A 7159-nucleotide genomic window follows, 5' to 3' on the forward strand; every position below is an offset into this window, starting at 1 on the left:
GTGTGTGTGTGTGTGTGTGTGTGTGTGTGTGTGTGTGTGTGTGTGTGTGTGTGTGTGTGTGTGTGTGTGTGTGTGTGTGTGTGTGTGAAAGAGAGAGAGAGAGAGAGAAACTTTTTGTCCAAGTCAGCTTTCCAAGTGTAAACGTTCTCTTTATATTTTTTTATTAAACTGTAAACTAAAAGTCAGAATTTAGAAACAACCTTACTTAAGAAACAAACTCTCAACTTTTCTGCATGGCATATTAAATTAGTTAACTATTCAAGTGTTAGCTTCACAATTTCTTTTGAAGCAGGGAATAACTTACCAAATTTAACAGAAAGAGGAGATATCTTTCAGGTCAGCTAATTTACTAGTCTTGTATTAAGGAAGCATAGGATTTAAAGAATATATGCTGAACACACTTGTTTGATTTACAGCTTTTGTTTTGATGGACCATTTTGTTAATGACTGCCTAGAGGAAATAAAACATTTTCATTGCAGTGATGGATTAGACATCTTTCCTAAGTATTCATTTAGAAAACAATCCTTCTTCTTTTCTATGCTCCATGGTGAATTGAAACAAGCCAAGCCACGTTTGGACCATTACAGAGTCCTGGGCTTCCGATATGGAAAGATATGATGGACAAGGACACTAATAGCCAATGGAGGATGCAGAAAACAGCAGAGAAGTGTGTTTAAAAAAATATAAAGCCTTTACTAAACAATTTATACATGTTAATTTGCCTCCCTAATTTTCTATGACATGTCTTGTAATATTAGAGAGCCCTTTGCATTGAATAGCAAAACGGGACAATGGGAGGGCATAGTGAGGAGAACAGAGGGTGAGATTTTCAGAGCTAACAGTGCAATAGTTAAGAGCACCTAAGTCCCATTGAACATTAATGTAACTTGCCCCTTAAGCACCTGGGCTCTTGTGAAATTCATAGCCATGTATGTCTATGAATGTCTTTTTATTTCTGAAGTAGACAAGACAGTACCATTGTAATGTTCTCCAATCATTCTTGAGGGTGGTATCTTATCCTGGTCCCATGGAAGTTAATGTGACTTTTGTCATAGCTATAAGCACAGTTTCACTCAGAGAACTGACCCTTTCAAATATTCTTATATATATAAAAGAACCTGGGAACAATCCTGGAGTGACTGCCCTTTTTCCTATGGTGGACCCCCTGGTGTGAACCCCACACATTTCTCTCCCAACATCCATTTAAAAAATACCATAAAACTTTCTTTCCCAAAGGTGGTTTAACTTGACAGTTTGGGGCCCTTTTCTTTATTATCTCCCCCTCTCTCTCTTTTCTAACAGGACTCCCTTATTGAATTTTATGTGTTTATATTTTAGCCGAGTGGTATTTTATTCTGCTTTTATCATGCTGCATTTGTTTTTATTCCGTTCTACATTTCGCAGAATGCACTGGCAGGGGATTGCAACTTACGGACAAAAATAAAACAACTGACTTAAAATTCCTCTTCCTTATGGTGGATAGTAAATTAGGAAATACACAGGACTGGGCTATATAAGTCTCATCTGAAAACTGGGATGAAATCATTAGCAGCTTTTAGTAAGCATATTGTTTGCTTTGTTGATTTGACTGTATCTGATCCTAAATGATAATAACACCTTTCCACCCTCCAAAAAAAAATTAAGTAACTAATGAACCTCCTACAAGCAGGTTGAGCCACATATAAGCAAGCCATTAATATAACATAAGCAGTTCTCAGAAAATCCTTTCAAAGATTAAAACAGCTCCAGTTTAGTGACTGAACAAACTTCAGGCACCCTATAGAAATTATATAGTAAATACTCTCCATTAGGATTTCTTTAGGATTGCTCCCCTCCTGCAGAACACCATGGGATTTATATTTAGTCTGAGTTTCTCTGTCTATTTTATAAACACAGGCCTTCTGAGACAAAATAATAATAGCAGAAACTGACCAACCGCAGCAATGGTGAACTTATTGATAGACATTTTCATTTATCGTTGTGTGGAAAGTGTTTGGGGCCGGAACAAAAATATGGCCTTTTGCAGACGCAGTGGTCCCTAATCTCTGATTCGCTTTTAATAACCCAACGCACTCATATTTTAGGCAAAAAAAAAAAATAGATAGCAGTGATACAGAGAAGGGTATAAATTTCAGCGATCACTAAATAACTGACTAGACCACCTAAATGTCGTATTTGGTTAATTTAAGTACGGCTGTATATCAATACTTTTCTTTGCCAACAAGGTAATTTTAGATTTTAAGCTTTTATCTTCCCACAGCATATTTCATGTCTTTAAATCAGCACGGGGTATTATTTGTCTGGATGTACTAACCCTGCAAAATTAATTGCTATCTGCTGAAGCAAAGACTATTTTTTTAAAAAGAGAAGGGCAAAAATATCAGATGTAATATGATGGTCAGTGCATAGAGGAAGAAAATCGTATTTTCCTTTCCATTTAGAGGAAACTAAGCAATAAACATTTTACGTGTCTTGATTTAACTACTCATTTGATTTTCTAGCTGGGACGCTTACCACCACATTAGCAAAGAATCACTGTAGGAAAAGACTAGATGTTAAATTATACTTTCAGATACCTTGACAAGCTATAGTTGGCACTGTTTTCTCAGAGAACAAGCTAGGCTATATATTTCTGAGGAATTAAAACCATATGGTGACACCTAAAAAAATAATCTGGAAGCACCGTTGGAGTTTGCAATATGTGTATAAATTAAATATAGTCACATTTCTTTAGAAAGGATCCATTTGGATCAACTATAATGCTTCACTTGTATTCCAAGAATCGTATTGCCAATGCACTAATGATATTAGCCACAATGGGAAAGAAGTTAATGATTATTTCTAATCATGGACTGTTCATCTCTAAATTAAATAAGATGTTTTCATTCCGGCTGCATTCACTCTGGTGATTGTTATTGATGTCGTGGTATTGGCTAGAGGATTGGGACTAATTCTGTCAAACATGATAACTGATAAAATAGTGCTTCGAACTCAGAACCAGACCCTAAGTTCTTTCAAATCAATCAAAGGTTAAATCAGCCTTTGTATGAGGATGTCATATAAAGGTTCACAGGATTAAAATGGGAGAGCTAATTAGCCCTCCCACCTGTGAAAAGGTGGCTAGTTAAATAAGAATATTGTGACGTAAAATGTCTGTCATATTTTCACTGTTGCAGATTAAAGCATTTTGACCTAGAAAGGATGAATGGCTTTCATAAAGCACTTTAAAGTGAGTCACAACAACATATCCATAAATGACTACAGCCAGTCCTCCATCACAGCTAATATAGGCAAAACCAGTACCCCAAACCACTGGACAATCATTTTGACAGGGATGGCATTTGTTATTAGTTTAAAACCACGGCAACAAAATGAATTGGGTGAACTTCAGAATAAGAAGAAAGTTTTATGGCTTGCTACTTAAAGGGGAGGGTTTCTGCAATTGCATCTAATTGTTAAATATTCTATTAACTGGTATATGCTAAATCACTGAAACAAGTGACATACTAGACTTGCCTAATTTCATAAACCCCATCAACTTCGGTGCACGGTATCAGCTTCTCCAGCCTTACTAGCGCATGGACAAGCAGAGTGCCTCCCCCTTGCTATTTATGTGGTAATATTTCTTGCAAACCTCCATAAGCCTTATTTTCATAAAATGACTTTCAGTTCCTCAATGCAGATCATTTACCTGAAGTCTGAGTGCTTTGAACACTGCCTGTTAGACACATTATTCCCTTACAATCTACAGTCCCAGACTGTTGAGGGAAGCTCGTCAGAAAGACAGACCTCGTCTTTTCATCCTATTTTATTCGTTACCAAAAATAGGAAGTTTGCAAAAATGCTGTGCACTTTCCCCAGCTTTCTTTTGTTAAAATTCAAAGCTTCAGAAAAAATAGAATTGGCTATACTTTAAATTTTTTTGAACAGCTATTTAACTGTGTAATCCATTTAACTGTTGGGGGGTGGTTTCTGAGCTGTTTTTATACCTTCCCTCTATAGTTGTTAGATCAGATTTTCAGCTGTGTGTGCTTAGTTCTGCTGATTTAATTAATTGAAAGTGCAGAGGGACAGCAAATGTCTCTGACCAGCAGGGATTCGAGAAATATATTTGCCATGGAAAAAACACGGAATTTGCATTTTTACAGAGAATCTTTAGCTTTGTCAGGGGGGAAAAAATCTTACTGAAAATAAAATGCTGGCTCCCCAGTGGGAGCCAGCCATCCCCACGTCTGCTGTAGCAGCCCCCCAGGGGAAGAAGCCACTGGCACATAAGGATGTAGCCAAGATGGTAACTACCCCCTCCTCCCTCTGCTGGTGATTGGCTGAGAGGGCTGCCAGTTATGTCAATCAGCTGCAGTGAGTGGGGCTACATGAACATCAGCCCTTTTGACCAATCAGCAGTGAGGAGTGGGGCTGCACAAATGGTAGCTCTCTCAGCCAATCAGCATTGTGAGGGGGCTTACTGCAGAAAAGTGTAGATTTTTATGTTTTTTAATCAGAGAATTTGTGTGTGTGTGTGGGGGGGGCGGGTTATCATGGAAAACTAGTATCCCTGCTGATCAGATTTTACACCCAGCACTACCTTGTGACTTGGGTTGAAGACTCCAGTGAGAATCTAGTCTTATACCCACTGTATGCAAGGTCAAAACTTCCACTGGTGTCAGAGTAGATGGACTATCAGCTCCTCAGTACATGGAAAAGGGGGCTCTAGGAAGCCATGGCATGTTTCAAAACAGGAACTGACTTTCCCACGTTACATGGCTTTTCCAATGGCACTAGTTAGCCACTTACTAGCAAATTGACGCATGCAGACTTGGGTGGGCACTGGGTCTAGTTACAATGCCAGAGCACCCTTAATGTTTGCTAATGACCAGGCCTTATGCATGAAATTCTGCAGCAGCATTCTCAATCATTGACTTTTCCCGAGCTGCCCCGTCCATTACATGCTTTCTGTCATCTTCTTGGCAATCCCGTAATTACACTAGTGAAACCATAAGCAGAATAGCACTAACCTCCCCTTCACCCTGCACAGAGTTATGCCGTTCCTGTTTGCAGTCCAGCTCCACTACACGTGACAGAGAATGGATTTCAGGTTCCAGGCATTATATGCCAGTGCTTCACTGGGCCGGATGAAATCTTATCCTTATGTTGAGAGAGTTTGTGGACTCCATGATATTAATAGTGAGAGCGGCTCTAGTTTCTCCAAGTACAAGCAAGGTCATGATGTCTCCTTTCTAGCTGGCCAGCTGAGCTAGTACGTGGCACGGGCCTCTCTGCAGCAACTAGAGGCAATAGAGTCCTTGACTAGGGAGCTATTCCTCCAACCCCAACCAACTACACAGGGTTAAAAACACAGCCCCATATGCAGTCGAATGCATAACTTATGTGGCAAGCATTTGATCAAAACGTGTATATATATATAACCGTTATTTGCAATAGATGTTTTCATCTGGGAAACTCACTTTTCATTTCATATTTTATGTCAGCAAGGAAGCACATAAAATGTTTTCAGCTATATAATATCTAAAAAGCTAAGCCATCAATTTCCCCCCCTCCTTTCCTATATGCCCCTTGTATATTTACACATTTGGCTACGATGACAATTAGTTCTGTGCTACGGGACTGGATTGATTTCTCTTTCTGGGTTTCGTCCAGCTAAAATGCTACAGGTTCAAATACAGAAGCCCATGGTTAATGAACTCCAGAAAGTGTAAAATACTAAGGCCTTGCAGTTACATGATCACCCTCCAAACAGGAGCACTAATATCTAACAAGGCAAGCTACTGTTCTACCCTTTAGAAGAAGCTCATAAAAACTGGGTTTGATTTGTCTGGGAAAGATAGAAAAAAAAAAAAGCGGTATAAGTTCCCCGATGGAAAAACATGCTTCTATTATGAAGCATTCCCACCAAATGTCTTGGAAATTAGGCAAAGTTAACATGTCCAGTTGGAGCAGAGCCAGGAAATGAACAGTGGATGTTCTCTTGTAAAAATCCTGAAAGCTTCAAGTAACTCATAAACAGTTTGCAGAAGGAGTCAAAATGGACCGTTTTATGTTCCCTAATGGAAGCAGAGCTTATTTGTACATGGATTCAAAGTAACAATGTGATGTCATCAAACGATTTAAGGGCAGAAGCATAGCAAGAGTCAATACACAGTGGTGGATGGAAACATCCTATTCTTACTGAAGTATTTAGGTGGAACCACCAATTCTGGGGTTTGTCTTGGCCCTCTGGAGCTAGCACAGGAAAACCTCAGGAGCTATTTTACTGGAACTGTAAGATGGGAAGGTTACTGTAACCATCAACCTAGGGAGGGGCTTTTAGGAATATCAGTAAAGCTTTTATTTGGTTCACAGGAATAGGGGATTTGCCCGTATAGAAGCAACCCTTTGGGTCAATGCAGCCTGGCCAATGCTCGGCACATAGCCAACAGTCACCTGGCCAACGCCTGGATACTTAGAGCAAAAGTGCAAAGGTGTGCTCATTTGATATCCTGGTTTGGATTTCTCTTGTAGCAATGCTCCAAAGTTGAAAAACCTTCATTTGGCTTTAGGATCCAAACGTCATGCTTTGGCATTGCACATACAATGGACTGAATCAGAACTGATTGTCCCAGACTGCTCAAATATATACCTGGGGCAAGAAACTAAGTAGACTTCATGAAAACAAAATGTAATAAAATGAATAATGCTAACTTCTTTTTCAGTTGCTTTTTCTACATAGTTGTTAACGTGCCTTTTATAGGAGAGTAAGTTGTGTTGTCAGAATTTTACAGATGCAGAAAGAAAGGCACAGAAAAGAGAAGTGACTTCACCAAACTCAAGAGGAGATTAGGAATCTGTTCTGTTTTGCTACTAATCTCTTGATGCCTGGTTCTGTGCTCTGTTCACTGGAACACATTGATTCCCAAAACCTGTGATGTTGAATAATTCTTATAAAAAAACCTGACCCAAAAATGGTAAATATTTTCTAGAAATCAGTCAACATAAACTTTTTCCCAAAAACATTGTTGATATTTTTAAGTCAAGCTATGAGATGCAAACTCTTCATTTGGAGGGCCAAGAAATGAAAATTTCCAATGAAAATCTTTGTTTAAAAGAGGTAGCCATTTTTATCCCCCCGCCCCAAAAAAAGTTTTGATGGAAGATTTTTAT

Source organism: Gavialis gangeticus, unplaced genomic scaffold (genome assembly GCF_001723915.1).
Source record: "Gavialis gangeticus isolate Ggan-Ray unplaced genomic scaffold, GavGan_comp1, whole genome shotgun sequence".
Lineage (NCBI taxonomy): Eukaryota > Metazoa > Chordata > Crocodylia > Gavialidae > Gavialis > Gavialis gangeticus.